At 34.7% G+C, this 16,846-nt stretch overlaps 1 pseudogene; it reads left to right on the forward strand.

Annotated features, from left to right (window-relative positions):
• Window positions 1–527: 527 nt before the first annotated feature.
• On the forward strand, window positions 528–1,414 carry LOC114051173 (annotated as a pseudogene).
• The last annotated feature ends 15,432 nt before the right edge of the window (window positions 1,415–16,846 follow it).

Here is a 16,846-nt window from a genome sequence, read left to right on the forward strand (position 1 = left end):
TAAGAGCAATGTAAGTTTTTTTTTAACCTATGGAGCAGGCATTCCAGAGAGCTTAGTAGGAGTGGGTAACTTTGAATGGGATACTACAAGATTTGGGTTGAAAGAAATGGGAATAAGGAATCAGGCAGAGAAGGACAGCAAATGAGGTTTGAATGATAATATTCAAAGGTTCAGAATCATAGGGATGGGAAAGTAGATGGAATTGTGTTAATCACTGGGGAATAAGTTCAAGTAGGTTATAATTTATAATATAAGGATTGTTTCACTTTTGTCCTTGTGTCCCCAGTGCCTAGTAAAGTGACTTGCACATAGTAGGTGCTTAATTAATCCATGTTGGCTGATTGCCTGACCTTGGGTTATTGACCCTTGTCCCATACTAAATATTTTTCAGAAGCTCGCCAACAGCAGTAACCAGTGAAGAGAAAATGTACCTTCAGTCTTTGCACACCTTCCCCATAACCTGCAGGGCCATGATACTCCTCCAAAGCCACTGGTAGACTCTGGTCCCTACTGTTTCATATGGTGGCATGCCCATAGGTATGTGCATCTTTTGTCACAAGGCTCAGACATTCTATGAATTTTCTACTTATATCATAAAAGCAGCAGACAAATTAATTTCTAGAAAACACAAAGAAACATATTCACCTTCATATAATTCATTCTGAAAGAGTTAGATATCAGAGTAAAGAGCTTGGAGGTGTGATGAATCAAGTCTTTCATATCTGGAAATATGATAACCTTGTTCATTGAGCTGAAGTTATAAAAGTCTTAGTCAAGGATAAAAATTGGCAAGGAAAATTCATTTCTCCAAACCCACCATTTATAGTCAAACAGAAGAATGAAGTCATTTAACTAATCCAGGCCTGCATAATCTGTGGCCTGCCAAAGGATTTCTGGTGCCCTGCAAAAAATGTAGAGGAAAACATCCTCTACATTTTTCATGGGCTGCTTGAAATCCTTTGAGGTGCCCATGAGTTGCTTATGGCCCACAGGCCACAGGTTGTACAGGCCTGATCTAATCCTATGGTACAAAGTAGTGAAGCCTCCTGAAGAAAAGGTCTATGAACTTGCTACCTTCCAGATGAAACCAGGCAGGCTAGCTTCATGGGGTAAAGACTTGGAAAAAACAAATGCCCATATCCAAGTAGGTTAAGCAAAATTGGTTGTAGTTTTCCACACAGAATATGAAACACTTAATCGAGTTCATGTTCTTTGGTGGACTGAGACACCAGAATGTCATGCATCTAAAAGACACAGAGCCCATAAAGATTCCCAAGTGGTGGCAGCTATTTGGGACAGTTTTAGTTGCCTATAATGTCATCAAAAAATGTTCCTCAATCCAGTTTCATTTTCACCACTAAAATATTTTTTGCAGAAATATGAAGTTGCTTATCACATTGTGCCAATAGTTTAAAGTTCTTTAAATTCATCTAACTTCCTGTTTTTATTTGACTAAATTAATAAGCTAAATATCTATGTCAATTCAATTTACTGCCTATGTACAGATAAATAATAAAGTTCTGTAAGGGAAGGCAGAGGGAGAGGTGAAAAGCCAATAGGTTATGGCTGAATAAATGGATTTTGAAAGTCTTGAACAAGGAGATAGTACACTTTGGGGTAATGACAAGATCAAGGATATGACCGTTTTTGTGGAGTTGAAATAGAGGGATCATGGGAAGTGAAAAAGCTGAGGAACTGAATGGTTAGAGAGTTTGAAGAAGAGTTATTATGTATGCTGAAGTCTCCTAGTATGAGGGCAGGAGCTGGGAAGGAGAGAAAAAAAATGTGAGTCATGTACTTAACTCATTTAAGTAAGAAGGGAGGATGACTTGGGTATATGTAGACAATAGCCAAAGGTTATGAGCAGGTGTGAGTTTATTCATCATTACCTGGAAGGTATCACTTTTCTCAATCAGGCTGTTGGCAAGTGAAACATGAGATAGAAAGAACATGGTCAGATACTCAAATGGGAAGCTCTACATCACTACTCCTCTCTGGAGGGAAGGAGGTGGAGATTAGGCAAGAAAAGAGTGTACCAGAAGACAGAGGTAGAAATTTCACAGCAAGAGAAGGAAGTCCTGTTCCCTACCAACTTTCTTTTCCTCTTCCCTCAGAGGACAGATTCAGTAGGAGATAGAAGGACTGGAATCAAAGGGGAGAATGTACCTCTTTGTACTGGAGGTTCTCCACATCCCAGGTGGGAGATTCCACTAGTAGAAGGGGGCTGAAGTTGCAGTGTGCTGTCAAAGATGGGATTCTTTGCTTTAGGACAGGGGAAAGTCCTTTGGAGCAGATGGAAGGCTTCTTTCTCTCTGGGGATATGCTACTTCTACCAGAGATGAACATACAAGGCATGTGGTCATAGAAACTCTTGAACCCTCTTCTCACATGTTTCACTTCATTTCTCTTTCCTCAAAAACTACAACATATGATAATGAAGAATAATAGCCTTAAAAATAAGGCGTATATTTGTATTAATTACATCCATGTCAGATTTGGCAGTTAATGTTTCTGTTATTGTCTTATGTATGCCAATGGGTCAATAGAACCATGAAAACCTAATAAATCAGAATATGGATAAAAATATTTTCTTAAACAAATCTGATTGCCTGGAAACTGTAAGAGAAGCTAACAAGGACTTCCAGGACGGCCCATGATGGAGAACAATATAAATGTAGGAAACTATCTTCTTGAAACTACGTGATATTTCAGGAAGAATCATACATGATAACATCCATTGAGAATAACAAGGGGAGAACATACTTATTCATTACTATAAATGAATGAGAATCTAGGTAGAACACTGGATGGTTTCTGTTTTCCAAGAATTCTGTTGGGAATTCTATTTTGTTTTGTTTAATTTTTCAATAAACTCTTTATTTTTATTTTCTGAACTACATGTTTTCAGAGATAGTTGTGATCAACACATAGGATGTTATCAAACTGATTTTCCCTGCTTCTCTGGATGGAAGCTACAAGCCAAAGAAGTGCAGAATTTCCTAAACTAAACCTAGGGACTCATGTTTTAAGAACCTCTAGCAAAAAGAGGTGATATAATGATACAAGCAGTTTACAACTGATTCTGTAAACAATAGAGAGTCATAGAAGGCTTTTGAATAGAAGAGTGATGTGATTAGATGAAAGATTAAGAAGACTATTGAGGTTACTGTGTGAAGTGAAAATTAAAGAGGGTATAAACACCCCAGCAAATATCTGAAAAATTCTAAGATTGAGCAATGATAAAGACATTCAAAAAGAAACATAAATAAACTCTTACACAGTCCATAACTGCACCAAAAAAAAAAATGGCAGGAAGCCAATGGAGAATGGGAGAGGGGTCACACTAGGGAAGCCAGTCTGAGCTTTGGTAAACAAGCTCAAAGCCTACAGTGTCTGGAAGAGGGGCCCTGTCAGGGAAGCCAGCTCCAATAAATGAACTCCAATAAATGGGCCAGAAGCCAGAAGTCACTGAATGAGAAGGAATCCTCTAAGGGATACAAACAAGCACAGGCTCTTTTAATTGGGATGTGAAGTCAAACCCCATACTGAAGCTATCAGAACAGAAGTAACGAATAATCAGCTCCTATAAGTTACCACACAGGAAGACACAACCAGACTGGGTATTCCCTAGAGCAATGGAATGCCATGGTCACTCACACTAGTGGGCCTTAAAGAAACCTTGAGACCAATGCTTTCACCAATATCCTAGTGAGTTCTATTTGGGCTGGGATCTAACTCCCCAATAAGATATAAGGAGAAGAAAACATGTATTGGCCCAGCAGATTACCATACTATTGAGACAGAAGCCAGGAATTAGGCTGAGGTAATAGGGGAACCTATCAACAGATACCTTATTTAGATCATTAGTAGCAACAGCAGCAACAAGAATACATAAAGGACAGTATTAAAGGGGGATGATATAAGATGTCACAAAGTGCTAAAGCGTATGGATCCTACCCCTGACACAAATTTCTAACCCAAGAATAGAGAATGGAAATAGAAACAATAAAAAAAATTCTTAATTTAGAGAAGACCAAGATGTGAAGGTGGAGGGAAGGGAAGTAACTCTACGTGTATAAGCAGGACATCGTGGAGAAGGGAAGTAAAACAAGATAATAAAGTTCTCATCACCAAAGGTCCATTGAATTGTCATATAGTTCAACATTCGAAATGGCTATGTTTTTCAGTATCAGTAAAATTAAAGAAAATGTATGTGGCTGCACCATAAGGACCATGAGAACATTCCATCTGATGCTTTTGCTTTTTCATTTGTATCCTCAGCACTGTTTTTAGATACTAAGTACTAAGTATGTAGGCATTTTCATTCATTCCTTCATTCAAGCACTATAAGAGTAGAACAAAGGAAAGAAAAGATAAAAGAATGAGAATTGAAAGAAAAGTTATGGAGGATAAACAAAATGGAAAAAAAAAGGATAAATTGATTAGAATTGGGGTAAGAAAACTATGGCTCATGGGCCAAATACAGCCGGCTAGCTTATAATGATGTTTACATTTTTAAATAAAGTTTTGTTGTATTTAAGAACAATAATAAAAAAAAATTCTTAGTTCACTGGGAATACAAAAAGAGTCAATGTGCCACATCTGGTTCTCAGGCCATAGTTTGTGGGCCTACTGGCATAGAAAAGAAAAAAAAAGAGTGGAAAGTCTACTAGAGTAGTGAAATCTACTCCCTCACCAGAAAAATAGAATGGAATATTAAGAACTCAATGACTCAATAAGAAGAAAAAAAAGTAAAAATTTTGAAGTAGAAGAAAATGTAATGTCTTATGCTATAAAAAAGAACTAACTTGGAATACAGGACAGGGAGAGATAATTTAAGAATCATTGGACTTCCTGAAAAACATGATAAATAAATAAAAATATCTATACAATATTTCAAGCAATTATAAAAGCATATTGCCCAGTTCTACTAGAAAGTAATAAAAGAAAGAATTCATCAATCACTTCCTGAAATAATATACATACTAAAATAGCCAGGAATGTTAGAACTAAAAACTATGACTTCCAAATCAAAGAAGGAAATACTGTAAACTATCAAAAAGCAGCAATTGGATTAGACAGAGAACCACACCCAGGAGTTTATAAGAGTATACTCTAACTATATTTAAATAAAAGTAAAAAAATAAAGATGTACATTCAAGACTAGCATACCCTAATGACTAAGTGTAATTCTATGGGAGGAAAAAAGCATATTTAAGAGAATACAGCTTCCACTTCCAGGGGCCAAGATGGTGGATTAAAAAGGTAGTCGCTCTCACCCTCCCCTATCAACCTCTGAAAATCCAGAAAATATCACCCCATAAAAAACCCTGGAACAGCTGAACCAGAAGAAAGATGGGGAGCAGAAGTGCAGCAGCCCAGGTAGCTAGAGGGATTAATGGGAAAGGTCCCTCTTACCCTGGGGGAAGGGGAGCAGTTCAAAGTGGGAATCGCCCAGTCAGCTAGTGGAAAGACCTACTTTAGCACACCAGGAGGAGATTCTGGTGCCTTGGCATTCTACAGCAAACAGGTCTCCCAGTGCCTCAGCAAAAATAAGGGAAGCAGCACTATTAAGGGCCCCAGGCAGATAAGCACCCTGCAGTATTCCTCTGAAAGGAGCTGAAGAAAACAACCTAGAGTTTCCTGAAAGTTCCAGCCTTGCAAATTCCAGCCCAACACCAGGTAAGCTGTCAGAACCCTACAGCCTCCAACTACCAACCAGGAGGAGATCCTGAAGCACAGGTGGTTGAGCAGGCAAACACCAACAGCTGGGCCTCCAAGTGCCTTAGTGAGGGTGGGGAACCAGTGGAAACCAGCTCAGAAAACCATCAGGTGCCTTGGCATTCTACAGAAAAGGAGTCTTCCAGTGTCTCAGCAGAACTAAGGGAGGCAGCACTGCAAGGGGCCCCAGGTAGATAAACACCCTGCAGCACCCATCTAAAAGGAGCTGAAGAAAGCTAAAGGAAAGGAAAAGCAGGCAACCTAGATTTACCTGAAAGTCCCAGCCTTGCTGATTTCAGCCCAACTCCAAGTAAGCTGCCAGAAACCTACAGCCTCCAATTGCCAACATAAGAGGCCCTAGCACACAAAGCCAGTGACCAAGACCTAGGCTCGCAACACAAGAAGCTTGGGTCAGTGTCCCCTGTTCCCCAGCAGGAGAGCTTAATCTCTTTAAAGGTCAGGGAATAAAGAAACACCATAGGTAAAAAAGAAACATATGATAGATTCATATTATGAGAAGAGTGAAGATCAAGACAGAAATTCTGAGGAGGACAACATTGTCAACAAACCCACATCTGTAACATCAAAAGGAAATATGAACTGGTCTAAAGCCCAAAAAGCCTACTTAGAAGAGCTGAAGAAGGATTTTAAAAGCCAAATGAGAGAGGTAGAAGAGTCCTTAAAAAACACAATTGGCCAATTGGAAAAAAGTACACTGAAGGAAACAAGTCCCTAAAAAACACAATTGGCCAGCTGGAGAAGAAAGTATAAAATCTAACAGAAGAAAACAATATGTTAAAAACTAGAATTGGACAAACGGAAACTAATGACTCTATGAGAGAGCAAGAATCAGTAAAACAGAAACAAAAAAAATGAAAAAACAGATGAAAACATAAAATACCTCATGGGTAAAACAACTGACCTGGAAAATCGATCCAGGAGAGACAATTTAAAAATTATTGGCCTACCTGAAAATTATGATGAAAAAAAGAGCCTGAACAGTATCTTTTGGGAAATCATCAAGGAAAACTGCCCTGAAGTCCTAGAACCAGAAGGTAAAATAACTATAGAAAGAATCCACTGCTCCCCACCTGAAAGAGATCCCAAATTGAAAACACCAAGGAATATAATAGCTAAATTCCAAAATTACCAGATTAAAGAGAAAATACTGCAAGGAGCCAGAAAGAAACAATTTAAATATCATGGAACCACAGTCAGGATTACACAGGACCTTGCAGCTTCTACATTAAAAGACTGTAGGAGGTGTAACATGATATTCTGTAAGGCAAAGGAGCTTGGATTACAACCAAGGATAAACTACCCAGTGAAAATGAGCATGATTTTTCAGGGGAGGAGATGGATATTCAATGAAATAGGGGACTTGCAAACCTTCCCGATAAAAAGACCAGAGCTTAACAAAAAATTTAATCTTCAAGTACAAGATTCAAGAGAGACATGAAAAGGTGAATGAGACAGAAAGATACAATATGTTGTTAATAAGGGCAAACTGTTTACATCCCTAGAAGGGAATATGACATTTGCAACTCTTTAGAACTATATTGTTATTACACAATGTTAAAGGAGTATACATAAAGGGGGTGGATATAAGTTGACTTTGATGTAATGATAAAAAAAATCTAATCAAGTGGGTTAAATGGATCCAAGTAAGTGGGTTAGTCTGATCTAAGAAAATGTACTGAGAAAGGAGGAGGCAGACAAGGATAAATTACATAATAGGAAAAGACACAAAAACCTATTGGAGCAGAGGTAAAGAAGGGAGGGGGATGAGCATTGTTTGAACCTTACTCTCATCAGATTTGGCTCAAGAAGGGAATAACATAATCAATTAGGTATAGAAATCTAACTTTCCCTGTAGGCAGAGGAGGGAAAAAGGGGAAAGAAAAGGGAGAGGGGATAGAAGGGAGGGAAGAAGCAGTAAGGGTAAAGCGAGGAAAAGGGAAAGGGATGATAGCAGGGAGGTGGGACTGAAGGAGGTGGTGGTCAAAAGTAAAACACTAGTGGGGGGGTAAGGAGAAAGGAGAAAGAAAAGCATAAACAGGGGGAGAAAAGGATGTAGAAAAAGACAGAGATAGTAATCATAACTGTGAATGTGAATAGGATGAACTCTCCCATGAAGCAGAAACAGATAGCATAATGGATTAAAAACCATAATCCTACAATATGTTGTCTACAGGAAACACATTTGAAAAAGAGTGATACATACAGTGTAAAAGTAAAAGGCTGGAACAGAATATATTATGCTTCAGCTGAAGTAAAAGAAGCAGGGGTAGCAATCCTGATCTCAGACAAAGCAAAAGCAAAAATAGATATTATCTAAAGAGATAAGGAAGGAAACTATATCCTGCTAAAAGGCACCATAGACAATGAAGTAATATCATTACTAAACATGTATGCACCAAATGGTATAGCATCCAAATTCTTAAAGGAGAAGTTCAGGGAGTTATAGGAAGAAATAGACAGCAAAACTATACTAGCGGGAGACTCTCAACCTCCCCTCTCTGAACTAGATAAACCTAACCACAATGATAGACCTCTGGAGAAAACTGAATGGGGATAAAAAGGAATATACTTTTTCCTCGGTGGTACGTGGCACATACCCAAAAATTAACCATATACTAGGGCATAAAAACCTCACAATCCAATGCAGAAAGGCAGAAATATTAAATGCATCCTTTTCAGATTATGATGCAATAAAAATTATATGTAATAAAAGGCTATGGAAAGATAGACTAAAAAATAATTGGAAACTAAATAATCTAATCCTAAAAAATGATTGGGTCAAACAACAAATCATAGAAACAATCAATAATTTCATTCAAGAGAATGACAATAATGAGACAACACACCAAAACTGCAGCAAAAGCAGTTCTTAGGGGAAGTTTTATATCTCTAAATGCTTACATAAATAAAACAGAAAAAGAGGAGATCAATGAATTAGGCATACAACTAAAAAAACTAGAAAAAAAACAAATTAAAAATCCTCAATTACACACCAAATTAGAAATATTAAAAACCAAAGGAAAAATTAATAAAATTGAAATTAAGAAACTATTGAACTAATAAATAAAACTAAGAGCTGGTTTTATGAAAAAAACAATAAAATAGATAAACCTTTGGTTAATTTAATTAAAAAAAGAAAGAAGAGAACCAAATTACTAGTATCAAGAATTAAAAGGGTGAAGCTACCACCAAGGAAGAGGAAATTAAAACAACAATTAGGAATTATTTTGCCCAACTATATGCCAACAAATTTGACAATCTTAGTCAAATGGATACATATTGACAAAAATACAAATTGCCCGGATTAACAGAAGAGGAAGTAAAATACTTAAATAACCCCATGTCAGAAAAAGAAATTGAACAAGCCATTGATGAACTCCCTAGGAAAAAATCTCCAGGGCCAGATGGATTTACATGCAAATTCTATCAAACATTTAAAGAACAATTAATTCCAATACTATATAGACTGTTTGGGAAAATAGGTGAAGAAAGAGTCTTACCAAATTCTTTTTATGATGCAAATATGGTGCTGATACCTAAACCAGGAAGAGTCAAAACAGAGAAAGAAAATTATAGACCAATTTCTCTAATGAAAATAGATGCAAAAATTTTAAATAAAATCTTAACAAATAGATTACAGCAACTTATCACAAGAATAATACACTATGATCATGTAGGATTTATACCAGGAATGCAGGGCTGGTTCAATATTAGGAAAACTATCAGCATAATTCATTATATCAACACCAAAACTAACAGAAACCACATGATCATCTCAATAGATGCAGAAAAAGCTTTTGACAAAATACAACACCCATTCCTATTAAAAACGCAGAGAGCATAGGTATAAATGGATTCTTCCTTAAAATAATAAATAGCATCTATCTAAAACCTTCAGCTAGCATAATATGTAATGGGGACAAGCTAGAAGTGCTTCCAATAAAATCAGGGGTGAAACAAGGATGTCCATTATCACCACTGTTATTCAACATCATACTGGTAGCTTTAGCAATAAGAGAAGAAAAAGAAATTGAAGGTATTAGAATAGGTAAAGAAGAAACAAAGCTATCACTCTTTGCAGATGACATGATGTTATACTTAGAGAATCCTAGAGAATCAAGTAAAAAACTACTTGAAATAATAAACAACTTTGGCAAAGTTGCAGGCTATAGAATAAACCCACATAAATCATTGGCATTTCTATGTATTACAAACAAAGCCCAACAGCAAGAGATAGAAAGAGAAATTCCATTTAAACTTACTGTAGACATTATAAAATATTTAGGAGTCTGCATCCTGAAACAAACCCAGGAACTCTATGAACACAATTACAAAACACTTTTCACACAAAGAAAGTCAGATCTAAATAATTGGAAAAACATCAGTTGCTCATTGGTAGGCCAAGCTAATATAATAAAAATGACAATTTTCCCTAAGCTAATTTACTTATTCGGTGCCATACCAACCAAACTACCAAAAATTATTTTACAGAGTTAGAAAAAATAATAACAAGATACATTTGGAAGAACAAAAAGTCCAGAATATCAAGGGAACTAATGAAAAGAATGCAGAAGGTCGCCTAGCCATTATAGATCTTAAGTTGTATTATAAAGCAGCAATCATGAAAACTGCTTGGTACTGGCTAAGAAATAGTGTGGTAGATCAGTGGAATAGGTTAGGTATACAAGACACAGTAGTCAATGGCTATAGTAATCTATTATTTGATAAACCCAAAGACCCCAATTTCTGGGATAAGAACTCACTGAAAAAAACTGCTGGGAAAACTGGAAAAGAGTATGGCAGAAACTTGACATAGACCAAAATCTCACACCATATACCAAAATAAAGTCAAAATGGGTTCATGATTTAGATATAAAGGCTGATACTATAAGCAAACTGGGAAAGCAAGGAATAGTTTACCTGTCAGATCTATGGAGAACAGAAGAATTCATGACCAAAGAGGAGATAGAGAACATTACAAAAAGCAAAATGGATAACTTTGATTACATTAAATTGAAAAGTTTTTGCACAAACAAAGCCAATGCAACTAAGATCAAAAGGAAGGTAGAAAATTGGGAAAGAATTTTTACAACCAGTCTCTCTGATAAGGGCCTCATTTCTAAAATATATATAGAATTAAGTCAAATTTATAAGAATACAAGTCATTCCCCCAATTGATAAATGGTCAAAGGATATGAACAGACAGTTCTCAGATGAAGAAATTAAAGTTATCTATAGTCATATAAAAAATGCTCTAAATCACTATTGATTAGAGAAATGCAAATCAAAACAACTCTGAGGTACCACATCACATCTATCAGATTGGCCAACATGACAAAACAGGAAAGTGATAAATGTTGGAGAAGATGTGGGAAAATTGGAACACTAATGCATTGTAGGTGGAGTTGTGAAATGATCCAACCTTTTTGGAGAGGAATTTGGAACTATGCCCAAAGGACTATAAAAATGTGCATACCCTTTGACCCAGCAATAGCACTTCTAGGGCTATATCCCAAAGAGATCATACAAATGGGTAAAGCACCCACATGTACAAAAATATTCATAGCAGCTCTTTTTGTGGTGGCAAAGAATTGGAAATTGAGAGGATGCCCATCAATTGGGGAATGGCTCAGCAAGTTGTAGTATATGAATGTGATGGAATACTATTGTGCTATAAGAAATGATGAACAGGCTGACTTCAGAAAAACCTGGAAAGACTTGTATGGTCTGATGTTGAGTGAAGTAAGCAGAACCAAGAGAACATTGTACACAATAACAGCCACATTGTGTGATGAGTAATATTAATAAACTTAACCCTTCCTGGAATACAAGGATTTAAGACATCTCCAGAGGCCTTGTGATGGAAAATGTTATCCACATCCAAAGAAAGAGCTATGAAAGTTAAATTGCTATTTTTTTTCTCTTCTGTTGAGTTTTGTTTCCTCTTTCTGATGGCTCCTCCTATTGGTTTTAATTTTTGCTTACAACATCACTAATGTGAAAATACATTTAATATGAATGTAAATGTATAGCCTATATTAGATGGTGTTCCGTCTTGGGGAGGGTGATGGGGAGGAAGGGGGAGAAAAATTTTAAACTCAAAAGCATATGGAAGTGATTATTGATAAATCAAAATAAATTAATAAAAAAAGAGAATATAGCATTTCTAATCACTCTCAATCAAAAAGAATAGATCTTAGTAGAACATTGAAATACAAACTCATAAATCAAGGTAAACTGAGAATGACATATGTATGGATGTGCATATATATGATTTTCTATGTGTGTATATATATATATAATACATCTATCTATTTTCCAATTGGGAGGGGCTAACTAATGATTATAGACTTATAGTCTAATAAGGGTAGGAGAGATGTATGCCTTTTCAGAAGTCAACTGTCTTTCAGGATCGCAGAGAGAATTGAGACAAACATTGACCCTGGGTATTTTTTTGGGGGGTGGTGGTGTTTCATTGTTTTTATAAGAGGAAAAAAAAGGAGAGATACACACATATACATATATTGGAATAGTAGGTGACAAAAGAGGATTGAACACAAGCACATAGAGTTTGGTGTAGAAATATTTAACTCAAAAGGAATCAAGTGAGGACAAAAAAGAGAGGAGAGATGATTACAGAATGGTGGCAGGGGGAGTGGGAAGGGAGGTGGGTTGGTATGAGAGAGAGAATAGCAACATGTAAAACAAACCAACTCTAGAAGGGAAATGTAAAAAGAAGATTAAAAAAAATGTAAGAACCAGAGATTGAGATCTGGACTTGATAAAGAAATTAGGGCAAAGGAATAGGTACAGATCATTTCATTTATAGAGAGAAGGGAATAAGCACTTATATAGTGTCTACCATGTACCAATTACTGTGATAAGCACTTTACAAATATTATCATATTTGATCCTCAGAATAACCCTGTGAGGTAGGAGATAGGTGCTATAATCATCTCCATTTTACAGTTGAAGAAACTGAGGCAAACAGAGGTTAAGTGACTTGCTCAGGGTCATCCAACTACTAAGTGTGTGTAGCCAGATATAGATTATAAGGAAAGATATTCAACTAAAATAAAAGTTAAGGTCTAAATGGACTTCTTCCAAACCTAGATATAGCTGGAAAAAAAAACATAAGGAAGAAAGAAGTTAAGGAACCATTACATCTTTTTAAAAGTTGGTTTTGATAGATGACTAGTGACTACTTATTAGGAAAAGAAAGGAACATACATATCCCTCTGATTTGCCTGCCACTTTTACAAAAATTAACAATATGCTAGGATATTAAAACCTCATAAAATTCAGAAAAGCAGAAAAATACTAAACTAAGCCATTATTGGATATAAGACAATAAAATTATACCAATAAAGTATATTTGAAGAAAGGATACAATTTTAAAAAGTAACTTCAATGCTAAAGAACTGATGGGTCAGACTATATTATAGAAATAATAATTTCATGAAATGACATTGATAAAACATTCTAAAATTTTGGGGTGCATTCAAAACAGTCCTTAAGGAAAAATTATTTCTTTAATACTTTCATCCAAAAAGAGTGAAAAAGAAAGGTGAGAAATGTTCCATAAAATGTAAAAACAAAAACCAAGATAACCAAAATTGAAAACCAAATTTTACCAAAATACCAAATATCAAAATAAATTCTTTAACTGAATTGATAATCTAAGGAGTATGTTTTTGATTTAAAAAATAATTAAACAGCTAACTAATCTAAAAAAAAATCAAATAGCCATTATAAAAAATGAAAAAGAGAATGACTAACAAATGAAGAGGAAATAAAGAAAATGACTATAAATTATTTTGACCAACCATGAAACAGTCAAATGAGATGAAATAATAGTTTCTCCCAATCTAGGTTAACAGTATAATAAGTATAGAATTTAAATAACCCAATGCTATGAAAGTAAATTGCACAAGTCTTAAAAGAACTCTAAAGGAAAGGGTAAAGCAAGACAGATGGATTTTTAAAGGAATTCTATCAAATATTCAAAGAACAATAAATTCCAATATTATATTGATATTTATATATAGCAAGAATAGGAAAATAAAGGATTTTTTTTTACCAAATTACTTCTCTTAGATAAATATGGTCTCAATATCTAAACAAGAAAGTGGTAAAAAGTAGAGAACCAAAACTATAGATCAAAATATCTAATGCATATTAATGAAAAATATTAGATAGAATAACAGTTGAGACAACAATCACATATTTAAGATTCATCAAAATTATTACAACTATTTAAAAAAATAGACAAGTTAATCAATGGAACAGAGGCGTATACAAGACCCATAAGCAATAATACATGGCTTTTAATAAACCCTGAAACTCTAACTACTGGGTAAGAACTCACTATTTAACAAATACTATATCTTGCGCTATAGAAATCATTAAGTCCTGAATGTGTACATGGCCTACAAATAAAAGGTCATATCATGAACAAATTAGAGAAGCATCAAAAATACTTTCACAATTACAAAGGGGAAAAGAGATTTTAGCCAATTTTTGGATAGGAATAATCATAAATGAAACTAAAGTGAGTTTGTGAGTCAAAGAACATCACTTGAAGGTCATCCCTCAGCCTTCAAGGGAAATCAGGGCAATATAACTATTTTCTCCTTAATAACTAAATTACAACGTATCTATCATGATTTTTGTCATTGCAGAGATCTCTGTATTTATCAGTTGGTCATCTTTCTCTCACCATATGTTAACATATGTGGATATATTTACACGTGTATATGCATATCTAATCATTTTTCAAATTACTGACTATACTATTCATTAATAGAACGATAAACAATAATAACAAGAATATAACATAATAAGAACAATAAATACAAAAATGTATTATTTACAATGTTTTAGCAGTGAGAGCCATCACAGCCCTCTGAATCACCTTTAACTCTGACCATTGTTTCAGGTTAATATCTCTCTACATATAAAGACAAAGTTACATTATTCAGTTTACTCAAGCTACCAAGAGGAATATCTTATCAAGAATACTTTTCATCCTCTTCACAATAAAAATGTTAAAATAGTTTCATTAGAAAAGAAGTTCACTGTATATTGTTCTACTGTCTTTTGTAGTTTCTTGCCAAGACATATCTCTTAAGAGTTTCTCTGTGGATTCACTCTTCTTAAAATTCTCTTTATGATAATCCTTCTTCATAAATTTTTTTCCCTCATCTACTTTCTCTCTTTTTCAAAGTTTCTTACAAAACATCTCCATTGTCTCCATTCTGTGTCTCAAAAACCATAAACTGTAACTGCCAGATCTTAAATGTTGTTTGTCTCTTAAAGCTATAGTAGCATAATAATAACCATTATAGGAAAGACTTTTGAAATTGGTATTACAGAAATAAAGGACAATTCTGATTATATAAAAATTGATTGGGGGAGAAGAAATAGGGGGAAATTCCTCTGATAAATGCCTGATATCCAAGAGTAAGTAATTAATAGAAATAGAAATAGAAATAGAAATATATATATATATATATAAACAAGAGCCATTACCCAATGTATAAATAACAAAATTATATGAACCAATAATTTTCAATAAAAATTCAAGCTATCAATAACCATATGAAAAAAGTGCTCCAAATTACTAATAACAAGTGCATATTAAAGCACCGGTCAAGTATGCAAAGATGACATAAAAAGAAAAAGAAAATGGGATTTGTTGGAGTTGCTATAAAAGGATAGGCATACTGATATATCATTTCAGAGATATGAATTGACCTAACCATTCTGGCAACCAAGTTGTAACTATATCCCCAAAGTTACTGGATTGTCTGAACCCTACAATCTATACCTTAAAGAAATCAACATCAGAAGAATATGACCCATATATGCAAACATATTGATAGAAGCACTTTTTGTTGTAGCAAAGAACTGGAAAAAAAGTTAGTAACCATCGATTGCCTAATGGCTGATTAAATTATTAATATAATGGAATATTATACAGGATGAGAAATATCCAAAAGTACAGATTCAGAAAAAAGACCCTGGGAAGGCAATACAAAATGATGCAGTGAATTAATCAGGACAAGCAACACAATTTGTAAAATGACCACACTTTTGAAAAAATACTGAAATATTTAGGAATGACTCCACCTCTTCTCACAGAGGTGATAAACAATAAGTGAATAATGAGACATACATTTTCATATGTAGCCAAGTGTTTCTTTGATTATACTTATCTGTTTAAATGTTTTTTTTTGAGGTGTGGGGAGAGTTATGCGGCAGGTTGAAGGAGGGAGTAGCAGAGTAATAATGACAACAAAAAGGAAGAAAAATATCCACAAAATATTTTAAAAATATACAGAAGAGAATAGAAAGACATTCAGAAGGATAAAGAGTTAAGTAGGGCAATATTAGAACTTTTCTGTTGAATGAAACATAATTTTTTTTTAAAAAATTGAGCTGTACATAATAGAGATACATGATCATGCTGTCATATACAAAAAAGTTCTCCCACAAACCTTTCTTTAATCAAATATATAATTTTGTAGCTTCTGAGAACTCCCAATGAGGAAACTGCCTTTACTAATGCAATTAGTGTATATAGAATCGTGTATGAATCCTGAGATTAAGTAAATTGTCCAGGGTCTTATAGCCCACATAAGCTTGAGCAGATTCTTGATCCCTGTCTACCCTGAATCTGCAATCAGCTCTTTATACACTATACTACACTGTCTCTAAAATCCAGGGTGTGTTTTCTGAATTGTCTTAGAATTTCCCAATCAACTTCCAAGTCAACTATCTGTGATCTTTATGTGAGTTATCCTCTAACAAAACAGAAGAACCTTAATCATCATTAAAGATTAACTCTAGAAAGGACGTTACTGGAAGAAATTTAAGAAGTCCATTTTCTAGTTGAAGGGAGAGAATATGCAATTAATATTACTTAGGAGAAAAAAAGAGTTCTTCTACCCAAGATAAATAAACCCAATACTTTATAATGCATCAAGAAACTTTCCTTCTGAAAATGTAGGGCAAAAGGTCAAGACTACAAAACTGTTAACTTTGGGTTAGCCCACCATACTTATACTACTTATCTCAGATTGTTGTTCTAAGGATGGACATT

The sequence above is a fragment of the Vombatus ursinus genome, unplaced genomic scaffold (genome assembly GCF_900497805.2).
Source record: "Vombatus ursinus unplaced genomic scaffold, bare-nosed wombat genome assembly UNPS02014801.1, whole genome shotgun sequence".
In the NCBI taxonomy this organism is placed as follows: Eukaryota; Metazoa; Chordata; class Mammalia; order Diprotodontia; family Vombatidae; genus Vombatus; species Vombatus ursinus.